Raw genomic sequence first — 20,000 nt, forward strand, 5'->3', positions numbered from 1 at the left:
CATTTTTTCAGTTCTCTTCGGAACTGTGTCACGAGGTTCTTCTTTTTCTTCGCCACTTAATTTCTCTCCATCTGAATATTTTCAGCTATTTCACGCTAAGCGTCTGCCTTCTTGAACCGGTGTTTGTATAGTGCATGGGTCGGATCCCATAGCAATAGGTATCCTCGATAACATTTAATTAACTGAACAATCTTTTCTCTCGGTGTTGTGTGTCTGTCCGGGTATCTCCAACCACATCGACTCGTCCAAACCATGGTTGCCAACATATCACCAATAAATATCTACCATCATCTCGACAACAATGTTTCGTCAACAGTCTAACAACTTGTTGCCTACAAAGTTGTACACAGTGTTGTCGACATGTTTTGTCGCTAGTGTGGACGCACCGTAAGAATCCAAGTCCGCAGTTACATTATCCATATCATGTGTACAGCCCTTAAAGATCAGTAGCAGAGGCCTAATGTGTAACATATCTTATACTTAAGTAAATGTAAGTCTGATATTAGTTACCTTTTAGTATATAGTTACCATTGGCCTGAGTTGGCGAAACAATGTGTGCAGTGCTTTCATCATTGATGTGAGCAACCCAATAGGGTGGTTTTGGGAGAGTTCAAGAGAAAATTTTATTTGTTAATTTTGTGATAAAAACCATTGCAACTGCTAAAGTATCCCTACCGAAATTCACAAAAGATAAGACTATTTTCTGTAAAGGTAAGAAATAAATGCTTGGCAAAAAAAAAAAAGGCTGAATGTTAAGAAGTATTAAACTGGGTATTGTCTTGGCTTTACGTTTGCCTAAGACTAAAGATTTTAATTTGAGAGAGAGTTTTTTTTAAAGTTTAGCTTGATGAATTGAAGGGGGGGGGGTGATGATGTTAAAGACTTTATTGTACTTAAAGGCTTAAAGGCTGCTCATGAATGGCAAAGGGAAGGAACAGTAACATTGCTCTATCAAGCAGGACAATGCCTTAGAGACTGACTATATAAACATATGATCAGCACCCTAGCCCTCTCTCCACCAAAGGAGGACCAGGCAATGGCTTCTGATGATTCAGGAGATAGATCTATGGGCTCCACCAAACACCCCATCCTTAGCTCACAAGGATGGTGAGTTTGAAATGATCAAAGGAACTAACTAATTTGAGCAGGACTCGAACCTCAGTCTAGCAATCACCAGTCGGGGACGTTACCACATCGGCCACCGCAACAATTTGGAAAAGCTGAACTTGAAGATAGTTTGCAAAATTTCTATGATTTTGAAAATTATTAAAGAAGTCCTGGTGAGAATATTACACAGTTTATTGTTGACTTCGATCTAAAGGATAACAGGGTAAAACCTTTCTCGCTCACATTGCTATCAGAGATTCTTGTATTCAAGCTCTTGTGGAGAGCAAGGTTGAGCAAAGATGTAAAATTGTTGATAATTTCTGGAATGAAATGGCAAGAGAAGAATACTCCCTACGGTCAAACAAGGAGATCACTAAAAGGAATTCATAGTAGTATGAGTTTGTAGCGGTAATAGTCGGTTTTCAATCTAAGAATGGAGATTAGGGGAGAACTCACATTGCCACTGTATGGAGGGATTATAGATAATGGTATGGTGATTGAAGGTTAGGGAAAATTTAGAGATTCAGGTTTAGGCAGGTGTGATGAAAAGCCACTCAATCCATCTGGACCAGATTGGCAACCATTGGCGTCTAAAAGCTGTGGGTCATAGTGACATTTTGTAAAAGGCTCCCCAGATAGCTGGGAAAAGTTCAACGGTGTCCATATTTCTAGCGAAGATGTAGGGGTTGGTGAGCAGAGCTTTTGTAGAGGCAGTGGGTCTAAAAATTTATGGCAATAATGAAAGATAGTGCTATTTACATATTTTCATAAGTCTGAGATAGCAAGATTTGGTATTGAGGTAAGGAGCTGTACAGTTTCAGACAGTGAATGTTCCAGTCTTGTTGGTGGAAAGACAGGGCTAGAGGGTTATTTGAGTATTTTGAGTGATGCTGACAAGTTGTTGGCTGACAGTAAAGATAGTGATAAGGTGTTTGAATTTGGAGGTACACCGCTGAAATCTCTTAATGAATGTAGTTTACTAGTCTTTTTGGTTGGAAGCAGGGTAACGATTAAAACAGATATCGTTGTCTCTGACATTTCTCTGTTGATGTCTAGGCAAGTAATGAAAACTGTCAAGGTGAAAATGGATATTAAGAATGACTCTGTGGATGTCTTGCACAAACCTATTGTTTTGAACATCACTACTTCGTGTGGACATTAGTATGTCCCAATTGATCATGATGTTCCTCTCAAATATGTTAATACAATGGACCTTGACAAACTTTCAGATTCTGATAGGTTAAGGATGCTTTTGAAATTTCACAGACAGTTACAATGGATTTGAAACCTTAGCGAGAGGGAAATAGGATTATCTATCTCATTGATATGTTGTCTTGATACACACAGTCAGCATTCATATATAGAAAGAAAACTACTGAGGTGATTGATCAGATAATGAAACTTTGGATTGGGACCTTTGCCGTCATGGAGAGTGCGTCTCATAATAGTAGGAAATTTAGTTTGGATTAAATAAGGGCTTACACAAATACTGCATAGTCAATTTCAGAGTGAGTTGTGTGAGATAATACATGCAGTCACTGATGCAATGGCTGTGAAATTGCGGTTTCAGTTTCCAAAGACTCCCATAGATAAAGAATTGAAGTGGTAAAAAATGGCAAGGAACTCACTTCAAATGTGAAATGGTTTTAGTAGCCACCAATTAGTCTTTAGAGAGAATCCTAATCTTCCCAATATCATGACCTATCATGTTCGTGCAATGAAGGGCATGACTGCTACTGAGATATGTGCTGAATGTTTAAATGCACTTAATTTTTCCAAGCAGGATTTTATCCACATGTAATCTGAGGAAAGAGTGAGAAGGCTTTAAGGATTAATGTGCGAGTAGCAGAGGAGATTTTACACCCAGGTAATTGTGTGTTCTATAAACGGGAAGGACATGACCATTGTCTAGGACCTGGTAAGGTCATCTGCCAAGATAGTAAACTGATCTTTGTGAGATATACAGGACTATTATGAAAGTGTTACCAAACAGATTAATTAAGCAGGGTTCTGCAATCTGTGGTAAAACCAAAGATGACTATATTGGAAACTGCTGATACTGCTGAGGGACTGAAAAATTATACTAACTGGATTTAAGGCAGGAAGTTACAAATGCTGGAAACTGCAATGGGGATGAGGTACAGTTTGAGGGCCTAGTTGAAACAGACAATTGTATTATTCCTCAGAGAGCTACTAGGATTAAACTCAGAAAGAAGAAAGATGGTTGTTGGGAGGTATATGCTTTAACACTTACTAAAGATGAGAAGAGTATATCAGAGTGTTCTGAAGCAGATCAAGAGGTTCTCAATGAACTGCATAATTTTGGTACTTATGAGATGCCTTTTTGTGGTGCAAAGTGTGCTTCTACTAGATGGATTCTTACTAAGAAAGACTTGGAGAGTAGAGTTCGGTTGGTGGCAAGGGGTTCTCCCACGATAGGAAAAAGTGCCATCAGACTATTTTAACATTATTGACTAATAGAGGTTGAGAAATAAGAACTAAAGACATTAAGCTGGATTTCCTTCAAGGGAAGGAACTTGAGAGATATGTATAAATTTTTCCCCCTGCAAAGGAAAGAGTAGAAGATATGGTATGGAAGCTAAAAAAGTGTCTCTATAGCCTGGGAGATGCTTCAAGGTAGTTGTATTTGAGTGTATGAGAGAAGATGCAGATGTGAGTTATGAACAGTGTGATATTGAGCTTGGTCTGTTCTGCCAATTGACTGGGAGAGGATGATTGAGGCCATTCTGGCTAGTCACATAGATGACTTCTACCATGCAGGCATGGATGTGTTTGAGGAGATCATGGATCCTCTGAGAAAGAGGTTCCTAGCAGACAAGGTGGAGGAGAAATTTTCCTTTGTAGGCTTCACAATACAACAGAGCAAACAGGGGATTGCGTTTGACCAAATAAGGAATGTAGATAATATGGAAATGGAACAATTAGATCAAGAAAGCCTCTTGCAAAAGAGATATCAACTTTCAGCTCTTGAGATGACGGGTTATCGCTCTGTTGTAGGTGCAATCAACTGGATTGTCTTGGGATGAAGATCTGATATGGTTTTTATATTACGTTAAATCTTGCTACAAGGGCCAATCATGTGACAGTGGAGGACCTAATTCTGTTCCCTAGTATGGTCTATATGAGTGTTTACAGATGCCTCATTGGCTAATCGTCCTGTTGGGGTTAGTAGTTCATTGGGGATAGTAATCTTCATTACTAATGATAGTAAATCACGTCCTATCAATTGGCATGTCAACAAGATAAAGAGGTGGTTAGATCAACACTGAGTACGGAGACCATAGCGTTGTTGGAGGGGTTTGTGGAGGTGGTTTATCTCAGATAGATGATCAGGAAGATTGACATAAGTGTGGCAGTTCCTGTTGTTGGTTACGTGGACTATAAGAGTTTTTTTGAAGCCATCTATACCACCAAGTTAGTGAGCGACAAATTACTGAGAATTAATTTAAGGGCAATAAAATATGTTAAGGAGTAATATTAAACAAATCAGATGGTTACCAGAATCATCTCAACTTGCGAACTGTCTGACTAAAATTTGAGTATCAGGCGAACTGTTGCTTACTCTGTTTCGAACTGTTCGGCTTGAGAAAATTGAGGTCTAAGTTTTGTTCTCTCTCCTTGATCATGTTTTTAACATTGGGTTTTACGTATTAATAATGTTTTAAAAGTAGATTTTAATAATTCTAGTCATTTACAAGAGGTTAAAGTTTGTGTTGGAGGAAAGTTTTGGAATTTAAATGCTGGTGGTTCTACGCAAGCTTTTAGAATTGACGTTTTTTTTTTTTTTTTTATAGAGAAGAGAAAGAAGAGGGAAGGTTTGAATGTGTTTGATTATCCATATCAGTGGACATGTGACGTTGTAAGGCCGATTCACATTCTACGGTTCGTTTTCGTACGGATATGGCTCATTTACGTTCCTGCGAATTGTCAGTGTGTTCACAATATACGTTTAGGATACGTTCAGTCTGGACACAGCTGTTGGTGCAATATTACGCCAAAAATAGATTACTCTCAAAGTAACTCGCTGCAATAGCATTACTTATAGATGAAAGTGCCAGATGTGGAGGAAGTTGGAGGAAGAATACTGGGCTATCTGTAATCAACGACCAGACGATAAAATAGTCTTACCAGTACTTTAGAATGTCCGTATTTCAATTCAATTAAAAGAAATTAAGATAATCTAATCAATGTCAATGATAACCTTCGAGAAAAAAAGCATTTCGCCTCGGCAGAGACTGGCTGTTTGCCTCAGGGTAATATTAATCATCTCAATGTGTTATAAATTTATAGATGTTATTATACAAATATCATTATTCACTAAACATTTCATTACACAAAACTGTTATTAACTTGACATTTTTATCACACAAATAATAATAATAATAATAATAATAATAATAATAATAATAATAAGAAGAAGAAGAAGAAGAAGAGAGAGAGAGAGAGAGAGAGAGAGAGAGAGAGAGAGAGAGAGAGAGAGAGAGAGAGAGAGAGAGAGAGAGAGAGAGAGAGAAATCCTGCAAAAGGCTTGGAGGAAATTATGACCTAATAAAGATAAAAGCTTAGATGTAAAATGTGTAGTATTTATAGGTAGTAGATTGTCCAGGGCACCAGCCACCCGTTGAGATACTACCGCTAGAGAGTTATTGGTTCCTTTGACTGGCCAGACAGTACTACATGGGAGCCTTCTCTCTGGTTACGGCTCATGTTCCTTTTGCCTACACATACACCGAATATTCTGGCCTATTCTTTACATTATCCTCTTTTCTCATACACCTGACACCACTGAGATTACTATGCAATTCTTCCTCGATCAAGGGAGTAACTACTACAATGTAATTGTTCAGTGGCCACTTTCCTCTTGGTAAGGGTAGAAGAGACTATTTATCTATGGTAATCAGCTCTTCTAGGAGAAGGGCACTACAAACATCAAATCATTGTTATCTGGTCTTGGACAGTGTCATAGCCTCTGTACCATGGTCTTCCACTAGCTTTGGGTAGAGTTCTCTTGCTTGAATGTACATTCGGGCACACTATTCTATCGTATTTCTCTTCCCCTGTTTTTTTTTTTTTTTTTTTTTTTTTTTTAAGTATTTTATAGTTTATACGTGAAATATCTATTCTAATGCTATTCTGTTCTTAAAATATTCTATTTCAATTGTTAATTATTTTTCGTGTATTTCCTTATTTCCTTTCCTCACTGGGCTATTTTGAATATATTAGTCGGTAATTTTCACATGAATCATTAGCGAGAATAGGTTATGTTAATGATAACAACTCTATATTTTGGGCCCCAAATCCCCTACTCTAATTAATTTCTATCATAACAACCTCTTTATGTGGTTTTGATTACGAGGCGGGTACTACAAGCTGCAAATGTTAAGCCATACAAATTAGTGGTGAGACTCCCAACACACAGAATGTTGTTTATAGCATTACGCATCGGGATAGCTTTAATTAGTGGCATTCGTTTGAGAGAGAGAGAGAGAGAGAGAGAGAGAGAGAGAGAGAGAGAGAGAGAGAGATTTTCATACGGTTCCTGAAAAAGCAACTGTCAAAGGCACAGTGCTGAATCAATAGTCCAATGACCGTCATTAATTCCGAACTCCCATTAATGAATAGTCATTGTCGTTCTACGTAATACCTTGATGGCCTTAGTTAGGATACTGATTACGTCCATGCAGATCCAGCTTCGTCTATAAGAAGAATTTTACTCCTGAATTTTACTTTTGCTGTTGCCGATCGAACCGTGATTCTCTCATTACACAGGTGAACAGATCCACTTGCGTTTTAATGAAAAAACCTCTAGATTTAATTACTTCTAAAAGGTTAATATCTACAGTATATGATATAAAGACAAGGAGACTAAAATAAAAAGAAAAGACTAGGAAGGTTAAAATGTTCTCAAAAACTAGAAAGGTAAAGAGTCCAAACTTTGAAAATTTCAGAACTTAAAAAGAGAAGTTAAACCTTTGTTTAGATTTGGACTCTCTTTTTATTGCTATTTTTTCTATTTTGAAAAAAAGAGAAAAAAAATAGCATATTGAAGTTAGTGAAAATGTGAGGGGGAATGTGACTGTAGTGCCAGGCAGCATAAAAAGGTAGCCAAGTTTCATAGAGGGTAATCCCGCTCTAACAGAAATGACCCTCGTTATAAGGTACGGTATATTTGTCATATGGACCTTTACTACAAGTATTGCAGACGAAATTACGAAGAGGTAAGCAAATACGAAAAAGAGAAAGAGTAAATCTAAACCCTGTGGAGTAATAAATTTTGACAGAAGAAAATAAAGACGCTGATTTGAATAGGCTACATATCAAAACAAGGCAAAGTGATATGATTATTTTTTTATTTTTGATAAAGTTTTACGAGAGTTTTGAGCTCAAATTTCAAGGATTTTTACGAAAAAAAACCACGTTAGAATATATTTAGATTAGTAATTATTCAAAAGTTAACTTTCTCTTCCAATGAAAAACATTATTATATTTACTACTTATTTGTGGTCTTATGCTCATAATTCTATACTGTTTTGCTGATAAACTTTGACTTATCATATCCAAATACCTTTAATATTCAAATTTGCATTTAATTTTGTGCGTCGCCCAAAGGAGACGATGAACTTGGTGCAACAATTATTGGCGATTAGATGCGAGGAAGTTTAATCGTTATTTTCATTTTCACACACACAAACATTCACACACACACACACACACTCACACACACACACACACACATACCCCCTTTGGAACTGACGTAATTTCTAAAAACAGCACACTCAAGAATGCATTGATGAAAAATTCCCCAAAGTAGATGAGCGGATGTATTTATGGAATTCCATGCAATCAGTGTAAAGAACGATATATTGGTCAAAGTGGCAAAGCACCAGAAACTCGATTAAAACAGCATAAATATAATGTAAGAACCGGAAACATTGCCAGCAGTCTTTCTCATCATATGAATGATTGCAACCACACTATTCATTGGAAAGCTGCTAAAGAACTCATGTTTTGCAAAGATTTTGTTGAGAGAAATACTATTGAATCATTCTTAATTAAGAAAACTTCGAAGATCTGCTCTACACCAGTTCAGGTATGTACAAACTGGAGAAGGTACTAATAAACAATATTTTTAAACAAGTATCTTTTAAGTAATTTTTTATTTCCTCATTTTTGTTCTATTTTACGTCATCACAGAGGTTTCTTCGTATTCTAAATATATTTTTAAATCATAGGACCGTGAAGAGGTGTAATGATAACACGAAAGCGCTTATCACATCTTCACTTCCTTTTTTCTCCCTGCCGGCTGTCATATATATATATATATATATATATATATATATATATATATATATATATATATATATATATATATATATAGATAGATAGATAGATAGATATGTATATATATATATATATATATATATATATATATATATATATATATATAGAGAGAGAGAGAGAGAGAGAGAGAGAGAGAGAGAGAGAGAGAGAGAGAGATATATATATGTATATATATATATATATATATATATATATATATATATATATATATATATATCTATCTATCTATCTATCTATCTATCTATCTATCTATATATATATATATATATATATATATATATATATATATATATATGCACTACTTGGTCACATTACCTTATGTTTAGAATTAGTAGCAATGTTAGTGGGGTCTAAAAATCAAAGACAGCATCGCTTAGCACAATTTGAGTTTCAGATATTTTTCAAGATATTAAGAAAGTTGAATTTACTTTTTTCCATTGAATTATTGTTGTCTATGTGTATGTAATATAACCGTTTTTTATCTACTCTTTTTTTATCAGGCCTGTATTGTTTTAATGATGGAATTACGCATCAATATCCGGTATAACATCTAGGTTAGTGAATATTTAATGTGCAATAATATTTTAATACTAGTTTGTGTTTCTTTGAAATGTATTTTTTTTTTAACGATTAAAGATTTTTAAGGCTTGCATAAGTTCATGACCGATTTCATAAGGTCTGTCTGCCCCGCTTTGAAGAAGCTCATGATTCCATTCTTGCAACAGGATTTCTGTCAATTCTTCAGAAACATCATCTCTTGTGAGGCTTACTGGCTTGGATTTGTAAGCTTCGTTTATCTCAGATACGATTCCATTTATAGCAATAATATAGTTTCTGTACTCCCATCCCCGAAACCCTTGCAATTTCTCTTCTCTTTCCGATGAGGCTCCCAAATTCTCTGTTGGCAAAAGGTTTGATGAAGTTTTCAAAACTGGTCTCGTTTCTGCAACGCAGCTTTAAACGTGAGGCTTACTCGCCCCGAAAATATTTAAACATGCAAACAATGTTACAATGTTCATCCGCGATTCCATTTCTTTTGGAACGTCATCATCCCCACAAAAGCTTTTAGTCTCGCGTTTCCAGTATTCTCTCTGCAGGGAAGTATTTTCTGCACTTCCGTTAAGGTTATCTATGCCTTGTTAATTCTAAATGTTGTACTTGGGCATAACTATATCATTTATTCGTAATTTTAGATAAATTCTTATTTAAAAATGTGATTGTACTGTAATATTACCACAAATCAGTCTTCCCTAGATGAAACCTTGGTTTTGGTGTAACAGCGGTAGTGAGAAAATACATGATTCAACATAATATTTGATTATTTCAACAAATGCTCAAACTGGTGAATCTAAAGAATCTAAGCAAATACAAGGATGGATTCCAACATCAGACACGTTGGCACTAAGGCAATTGTCTTAAATGATATATATATATATATATATATATATATATATATATATATATATATATATATATATATATATATATATATATATATATATATATATATATATATATATTATATATATGTGAGTTCTTACTCAGCCAAATCGTCATTCATCATCTGAGCATTTCTAAACCTTTATCCCCTTTTCAACACTGCCATGCAGTAACCAACCCTTTTATTCCTAAAGAATTAAGTGAAATTCAATATGTATCCTTATATTTCATAACAATTGACTTTGTCTCTTTTCAAATATCAATTATAAATTTATATCTCCGTAAAGGCGATTAAAACTGCGATCACATCTCTACATTGCAACTGCTTAACAAGAGCAGTAAATCGAAGGGCTTTTACGTTGATAGTTGACCGAAGAGAGATTATGGCTGCCTTAATTCCCTTTCCTCGTTATTTGGCTAATGGGAGTTGGTAGTAACAAACGCTGGCATTTCTTTTTGTAGCTGGATTATGCGTTCAGGGCGTTTGATTAATGGTAGGACTACACACACACACACACACACACATATATATATATATATATATATATATATATATATATATATATATATATATATATATCTATATATATATTATATATATATATATGCTGCTACGCAGTTTGAGTATTATTGGGTTTCTTACTCCGTGTAACATACTAACAAAAAGAAGTGTAATTGGGTCATAATCATCCTCATCATCTCCTCGTATGCCTATTGACGCAAATGGTCCTGGTTAGACTTCGCAAGTCGTTTCGATCTTGAGCTTTTAAATCAATATTTCCCCATTCATCCTCTCCTACTTCACGCTTCATAGTCCTCAGCCATTTAGGCCTAGGCCTTCCAACTCTTCTAGTGCCTTGTGGAGCCCAGCTGAACGTTTGGTGAACTATTCTCTCTTGGGGAGTACGAAGAGCATGTCCAAACCATCTTCATCTACCCCTCACCATAATCTCATCCACACATGGCATTTGAATAAGCTCTCCTATAGTTTCATTTCCAGAAACTATAAATTGAAATAGATTTTTTTTTCAAATTGAATAATTTCATTCGTTAGTACCAGATTGTACAACTATTGAATAGTATTAATGGCAGGATAATTTGCTGATTTATATATATATATATATATATATATATATATATATATATATATATATATATATATATATATATACAAGTATATTTATCTTTGTTTGAAATGGCCTTCACAATATCGAAAAAGTATCACCAATAACTTATGGAATTGTTCGTCATTGGAAATAATTGATTGATTGATTGATTTCAAGTTTTCGGGCATCATGACATCTAAGGTCATTGACGCCGACCTTGGAAATAAGCAAAAGCATAAAACACGATTTATAGAATAATTTTTCTATCGAAGTAAAATAGTTTGAAGACAATCAAAATCAGCTAATTGAGGGAAACCGACAAGAAAGCAGTTTTTGATGCATTTGAACAAGCCAACAACGCTGCTACATTTTAGGAAACAAAATGTCGGGTGGACTAAAGCGCCTTTAAAGACTCCAGTAATGGACTGCTGAAATAGTAATTATTTCATTTGTTTTACCGAAGGGGGTGAAGTAAAAATGTCGCTTATGTTCGATTCACATAATTTCTTGAAATCTCTCGATTTAGATAATTTAATTCTGGTTAGGACGAAAGATTCAAGCACTCGCTACAGAATGAAAATGTTTCTTAAAAATCTCCTTGGAATGGGTTTTATCTTTTGTGAAGCTTTCTCTCATAAATAAAAGGGTAGCGAAAACTATAAAGAGCTTTGTACCAGTAATCATAATGATAATGACCACACTAATAAATCTGTCGAACTACCATTTCCTTCTTCCAATATATTATTTGGTAAGATGATATTTTTTTCCAAAAAATTTCAAAATTAATTTAGTTCGAATCATGTTAATTATGCTTATAATATTATGCTAATGATGGTTATGATGATTTTTTTCCACTGTTCTTAAGCTCCTTGCTACTGATTTCGATAAAACCCCACCAATAGGTAGTATCATTAATATTGAATTGGTTTTTTTTTCCAGAACCAAAATTAACTAAAAGTCAAGTTCAATGTTGTTCCTTTTTTGTAGCCATTTGTTTTCCAGAACTTTTCAATGTTTCGCTTTGACTTAGTTTTGAAGTCTTCCATCTTAGAATAATTAGAGCCCTTTGACTGAGAACTTTCCTTTTTCTAATTAGTTTCTAATCTGTGTTTTGACGAGGCTGCCATAAAATGTCAATGAGTAAATCTTTTGTGTTTCCCTACTTGTGTATGTTTTGATCCAAAATTATTAATGAAAACCCATTGTTATGATTTCTTCCATAATGCTGGAATAGAGCAGGGTATTTAGTTATGAACTTTTTCTTTGGATTTGATTTTAGGATAAAATTTCTCTTATTTTATGAATAAATTTATCTTATTTTGTGATGAAATAGAGGATTTGTTCTAGCATTCAAATATCTAATATCGTGAAAGGTCATTATTAATTTGATAAGGGTTTCCATTACGTAAGCAATAACCATGGAAAGTGGTAACGGGGGTATTTACCCATCTAAATGCAATTGGTGAGGACAATAAATGCTAATATGCCATATATCAGGGAGTCTTAATTGCAATATTGTCGAACCAAGTCGGCAGTGGGGAAGGTTACAAAGGGCTTGTTAGATTAGCCAGCGAATATCATGATAATGACAATTAATCTGTGTGAGGAAATTTGAGCATATGAAAGGCACATATACACAAACAGAAACTCATATATAAACAAACTAGTGGATGTACAGTACATGAACGCGCACACCAACACAAACACACAACCACTCAAACGGCTCACTCTAGGTAAATGGTGATATTGTTGTTGGGAAAATCAAATATAGGAATAACATAATTAATAAAAAAAATCATTAACGAAATATATCTTTAAAATGCAATGTATATTTATTTAGGTACTCTAATAATACACTTTGGTAAAAAAAAAAAAAAAAAAAAAAAAATGTGCTCGCTATCGGGACACATTACCATTAACATTCTTGCGGATATCAACCAAGTTTTTTTTTTTCATTTTTTTATTACCTTGAATTCAGTTTTATTTTCATATAGTGTCATTTATTCATTTGCTATCCTTTCAGTTCATAGTTAAAATTCTGTATAATTGCGTAGATGCCTTTAACCATCTTCTGATAGAAATATTTTTCTGCCAATAGTAAGTTGTTAGTGATAAATTATTGCTTTCGTTAAAAAATTGAAGGGATGTATTTACGCATATTTTCTGTTCATTAGTTTATTCTTTTGTTTGTTTATGAGCATTTTGGCCAAACTTGGTAATCATGTTGGGTATGACCCAAGATGAATCTGCCACTTTTTGCATAAATTACATAAAAGTATAAGTACGCATAAGTGCTTTGAAAATAATAGCAATGTTACGTAAATTGCAAATATTAATATTGATATTATTATTATTATTATTATTATTATTATTATTATTATTATTATTGTTGTTGTTGTTGTTGTCATTACTTGCTAAGCTACAACCTAAGTTGGAAAAGCAGTATAATACAAGCCAAAGGGCCACAATAGGGAAAATAGCCCAGCGAGGAAAGAAAACAAGGAAAAATAAAATATTTTAAAAGCAGTAACATTTAAATATTTCCTATATATACTATAAAAACTTTATCAAAATAAAAGAAAGAGCAATAACATAGAATAGTGTGTCCGAGTGTACCCTCAAGCAAGAGAACTCTAACCCAAGACATTGGAAGACCATGGTAAAGAGGCTATGACACTACCTAAGACTAGAAACCAATGGTTTGGTTTTGGACTGTCCTTCTCCTAGAAGAGCTGGTTACCATAGCTAAAGAGTCTCTTCTTCCCTTACCAAGACGAAAATGGCCACTGAACAATTACAGTGCAGTAGTTAACCCCTAGAGTGAAGTAGAATTGTTTGTTAATCATAGTGTTGTCAGATGTATGAGGACAGAACAGAATGTGTAAAGAATAGACCAGACTATTCGGTGCATGTGTAGGCAAAGGAAAATGATCCATAACCAGAGAAAAGGATCCAATTTAGTACTGTCTGGCCAGTCAAAGGATCCCATAACTTTCGACCGGTAGTATCTTAATGGGTGGCTGGTGCCCCTTTGTTCTTGTGAACAACATTACGTAAAAAGTACTTAACCAAATTATAACAAATGTTTCTGGATATATAGAGTATCACCCAAGGACAAATCTATTAGACAGAAGAAAATACAACAAAATACTAATAAGCAGTTGAGTTAGGACTATAATAAGACTGATTGGCGTAGCAGAGGCATTCTTTCTACTGAGAACCCTCCCAGTTATATCGTGTTCAGTGACTGTAAAGAAACTTTATATACAGTAAACATTTATATATATATATATATATATATATATATATATATATATATATATATATACATATATATATATATATATATATATATATATATATATATATGGTTCTAGGACATTTGCGTACTGGACGTTTGCGTCCCAGACAGTTGTGTCCCGGACAATTGCGTCCCCGGACAATTGCGTCCTCGGACATATGCGTCCCGGACATTTGCGTACCTATATGTGTGTTTTACTGATTCTATAAAGCTTTTTATCTTTACCTTTACTCTATACTTTTACTCAGTAATTTTATTTATACCTTTATCCACACTGAATATGCATATGTTTCAATGGCATCAAATAATTTGGATTCTCACTTCATGCTTTGACAATAATTATACCTTTAGCCACATTATACACAAAAGGACATATATATATATATATATATATATATATATATATATATATATATATATATATATATATATATATATATATATATATATATATATATATGTATATATATGTATATATATATATATATATATATATATATATATATATATATATATATATATATATATATATATATATACATCAATATTTCATTTGCAAGTTTTATCATCTTTAAAACTTTATAAAATTTAAAATTTTTATACATATGTATACACCATGAATTTTCTATCAACCTAAAAAGATTAGGTCATATATTTTTTTTAATAATGACTTAGGATGGCTAGTTTTAAGCTCATACCTAAAAGGTATGCATGTTAGGAGTAACTCCTCGTAAGAAAGAAAATTTGTTTTCGGAATTGTACTGATCAATGAATGACTGTAGGTGAATAGTGACCATCTTCTTCTCGTTAGAAAAAAGTTCATATATTAATGAAATTATATAATATATTACAAAAGTAAAAAAAAAAAAAAAAAAAAAAAAATAGCTTAGCAACTCGCACTATGTAACCGAAGTAAATAAAAAAGAAAACTAAGGTTGGGCTTCCTTGAACTAAATGTCTCTTCTGCTTCTACAGAAATCAGGAATTGTTTTCAAAAGGTCTACGTAAACACAAAAGTAAAATGATAGTTAAGTACAGTAATTTTCATTTCTGTACTTCAGTGGTTTTATGCCGTATATCTTATATACAGTAATTAGTAGTTCTGTAATTGAGCGATAACGTATACATACATACATACATACATACATACATACATACATACATACACACATGAATACAGACATACAGATAGACAGAGAGTCACTTCCGTATCTTTTGATAAATATTACCTGGTCACTAAAAACAAGTACAGGTACGCAAATTGCCGGGACGAAAAACTCCGGGGACGCAATTGTCCGGGATGCAATTGCCCCCGGCGGGACACAACTGTCCGGGACGCAAATGTCCAGTACGCAATTGTCCTACCACCTGTATATATATATATATATATATATATATATATATATATATATATACATACATATATATATATATATATATATATATATATATACATATATATATATATATATATATATATATATATATATATATATATATATATATATATATGTGTGTGTGTGTGTGTGTGTATATATGTGTGTATATATACTGTATACACACAGTATATAGACACACACACACACACACACACATATATATATATATATATATATATATATATATATATATATATATATATATATATATATATATATATACATATATATATATATATATGTATATATACATATATATATATATATATATATATATATATATATATATATATATATATATATATATATATATATATGTATATATACATACATTTATATCACAGTGAACACGTAATTTCATGGAATCAAAAAATTTTCCAGTGATTACGTGTGATCTATATGACCGTTGGGGAGTACATGTAATCACTAAAAATTCTAGGTATTCCATGTAATCACTTGAAATATGGACCAGTGATTACATTAAATCACCGAACGATGTCAATTGTATTAATAAAATGATGTGAGTAATATTGCATTTGTATAACAAGGGTTTTCAGTTATTTAGATGTGGTGATATTAAATGTTCACTCACTATAATTGATAATGCTATTAATTGAATCATGGGACAAGTGGATCTCCTTTGGCCTGCTGATTGTGTTTATTGTGTTTATTGTCAATGTATGCAAATATAGCACCAACCTCGTCCCCTACTTTTTTTTATTTCAGTATTTAGCCGGCCATTACCAGACAATCTTAGTTTAATGCTAAATAAAACAAATGAATATTCTCTTATCGGTTTATTCTGAACTAAGATAAAAACTTACAAATACTATCATTGGGTATTTTCTATACTCTCTATTCAAAGCATTCGTCATGATGTAGGCTACTGAAGAACGTCATGATTTTACTTATATATCTAAAACTCATCAATATACAATAAGTAAGACTAGTTACTAAGTTTCAAATAAATTAATAAACATTTACTGATATCTGTGTACATTTATATAAGTGGTCTCCTGAGGGTGCGTTATGAGATGCCATTCAATTTTGAGTCTGTGTGCTATAAGTAACGTTGTTATTTGTGGTGAGCATGAAGTGATTGGTTACCCCTGAGGTCAAGACGTTCGTCTATAAGATGGAAGATCCCAAGTTCAAATCTGTCGCTACAGGTTAAATGATAGCCCCTGAAATGGGGATGTTTGCTTCGGTTGTCGTTGTTAGGTTATTTCAGGTGGTTTTAGTAAGTATCTAGAACACTCTGACTTGGAGTTTTTTTAGGTCTAAAACCTCAATACTTTTATGAATAATGATAACCAGACTCTAGGTGATAGCAGAGTTATAAAAAAGTCAAACATTTAAATAATAGATATGGATTATGAAAATATACTTCATTACAAATCTAATAGAACTAGAGTTGTCAAAATATCACCTAGTGCAAGAAATCCGTTGCTTATTGAGATTGGCTATTTAGGTATTTGGCAAACTCGGATCACACGGAAACTATATACTCCAGTGGTTGATAAAATTGGCAATTTAGTTACTCAGCAAACTCAGATCACAGGGAAAAGAGTTACACTTCTGGGGCGATTACGATTGGCTATTCAGCCACTCAGCAAACTCGAATCACAAGGAAAACAATAGATTCTGGTGTTTGTTACTATTGACTGTTCAGCTACTCAACAAACTCGGATCACAGGGAAAGCAGTAGACTCTGATGGTTATTACGAATGAATAAGCACAATGGGGGATGGAATGGGCTTATCCCTATATGGCTATTTAGCTATCCAACGTACTCATATTACAAGGAAAACAGTCGACTCCGGTGGCTAATATAATCATCTATTTAGCTACCCAGTAAACGGAAATCACAGCAAAAACTCAGTGGTTATTACTATTGTCTATTGAGCTACATAGCAGTCTCGGATCAGAGGGATAACCGTCGACTCTGGTGATTATTTCGTTTGTTTAATTGTCTAATGTGTAATCACTGTGACGAGCCGAGAGAAGGGTGTGACTCAAAGACAGGATGAAAGCAACTTAGTAACTTTATTGCAGAACACTCTTCTTTATTTACAAAAACTCAATGCAACAGGAATTTTCCTGTTCAACCGACAACGAACCGGTTAACAGTTAACGGTGAGAAAAACAGACACATTATTTCAGGTTCAATGCAGCAGGAAATTTCCTGTTCAACCGACACCGCATCGGTTAACAGTTAACGGTGAGAAAAACATACATGTTATTTCAGGTTCTTTTTAGTGCGAGGGGAGAGCGAAGATACAAGCATAATATATACACAAAATGAAATGTCGTTATTATGTACGATCGTGTGACACACGGTTAGAACATCACTAACGATCACAATGATTGCACGGATTCACTAAAAAGTTTAGTGACTTCATGAAATCGCCAACTACTCGTTTTCACTATAAACACATATATACGCAAACACGATCATATATATATATATATATATATATATATATATATATATATATATATATGTATGTATATATGTATGTATGTATATATATATAATATATATATATATATATATATATATATATATATATATATATATGCAGTATATATATATATATATATATATATATATATATATATATATATATATATATATATATATATATATATATATTTATATATATATATAATATTACATTTACATATATATATATATATATATATATATATATATATATATATATATATATATATATATATATATATATATATATATATATAACCTAGCCACCAATGGGTGCCGGTCCCAAGCCCGGATAAATAGGGAGGGTTGGTGTCAGGAAGGGCATCCGGATATAAAAACCTGTGCCAAAACCTTAAATGGAATGAGCCGAAATAGGGAAAGAGGTAATGCTAGGGCGTACTCCGTAAACGACGCACAGAGACATCGCCCTAACTCTGTGATAAGGCGAGGGCTACTGCATCAGGAGCGGGTGCAGCTAAAGAAGCGAGCTCACTTTGGACTCGGAATATGTCAGCTTAATGTTGGGTCCATGACTGGGAGAGGTAGAGAAGTGGCTGACTTGATGAGGGAAAAGAGAGTAGATGCTATGTGTGTGCAGGAAACGCGATGGAAGGGAAATAAAGCTAAAGAGTTGGGTGATGGATATAAGCTATATTATAGCGGAGCAAATAAACAAGGTAGGAATGGAGTTGGCGTAGTACTGTCTGGTGAGCTGAAAAATGCGGTGATAGAGGTGCATAGAAAGAATGACTGTATCATCAGATTGAAGATGTGTTGTGGAGGAGAGATTCTGAATATTATAAGTGCATATGCACCTCAAGTTGGTTGCACAGAAGAGGAGAAGGGAAATTTATGGAGAGACATGGATGGAGTAATGCAAGAAGTGGAAGAACAGGAGAGGGTCATAGTGGGGGCAGATTTGAATGGCCATGTTGGAAGTGAGAATGAGGCAGCTGGTCGGGTGCATGGGGGCCATGGAATTGGGGAGAGAAACCCAGAAGGAGAGAGTGTTGTGGACTTTGCTGTGTCATTTGACATGGCAAGCGTAAACACATTCTTTAAGAAGAAAAGGGAACACCTAATAACTTATAGGAGTGGGGGAAGATGCTCCCAGATAGACTGCTTCCTGTATAAAAGGATAAAGCTGGTGGAGGTCAAGAACTGCAAGGTTATCCCAGGTGACCATGTAGCCCCCCAACACAGACTGCTATGTATGGACTTAGGCCTAAATAGGGAAAGAAAAGCTAAAGCTAAAGGGATACGGAAAATTAAATGGTACAAACTAGTGAGAGAAGGAGATAAGATGAGAGAGTTTAAGAGAAGGGTTTTGGAGGATATTGATAGAGGAATTGAAGATGTTCAAGAATGGTGGACACGAAATGCAGCAGTAATGAGAAGGCATGGGAAGGAGCTGCTAGGAGAGACATCTGGTATCATATGGGAAGAAAAAGAGAGTTGGTGGTGGAGTGAAGAAATTGAGAAAGTTGTAAATGATAAGAAGGAGTCAAAGAAGAGATGGGAAGAGTCACAGTCAGGGGAAGACAGAGAGAGGTTCAAAGAGAAAAACAAGGTGGTGAAGAAGGTAGTAGCCCAAGCTAAAGCTAAGGCATATGATGATGTGTATAATGAGCTGGGGACAAAGGAAGGATTAAACAAGATGATCAAGCTATCGATGACTAGAAATAAGAGCACCAAAGATATTACACACATCAAACAAATAAAAGATCAAGATGGTGTAG

The 20,000-nt window shown here is 34.0% G+C and overlaps 1 pseudogene; it reads left to right on the top strand.

Annotated features, from left to right (window-relative positions):
• The window catches only part of LOC137636342 (uncharacterized), a 544,281-nt pseudogene that overhangs the window by 474,676 nt on the left and 49,605 nt on the right, over window positions 1–20,000 (top strand).

This window comes from Palaemon carinicauda, chromosome 3, assembly GCF_036898095.1.
Source record: "Palaemon carinicauda isolate YSFRI2023 chromosome 3, ASM3689809v2, whole genome shotgun sequence".
Taxonomy (NCBI): Eukaryota; Metazoa; Arthropoda; class Malacostraca; order Decapoda; family Palaemonidae; genus Palaemon; species Palaemon carinicauda.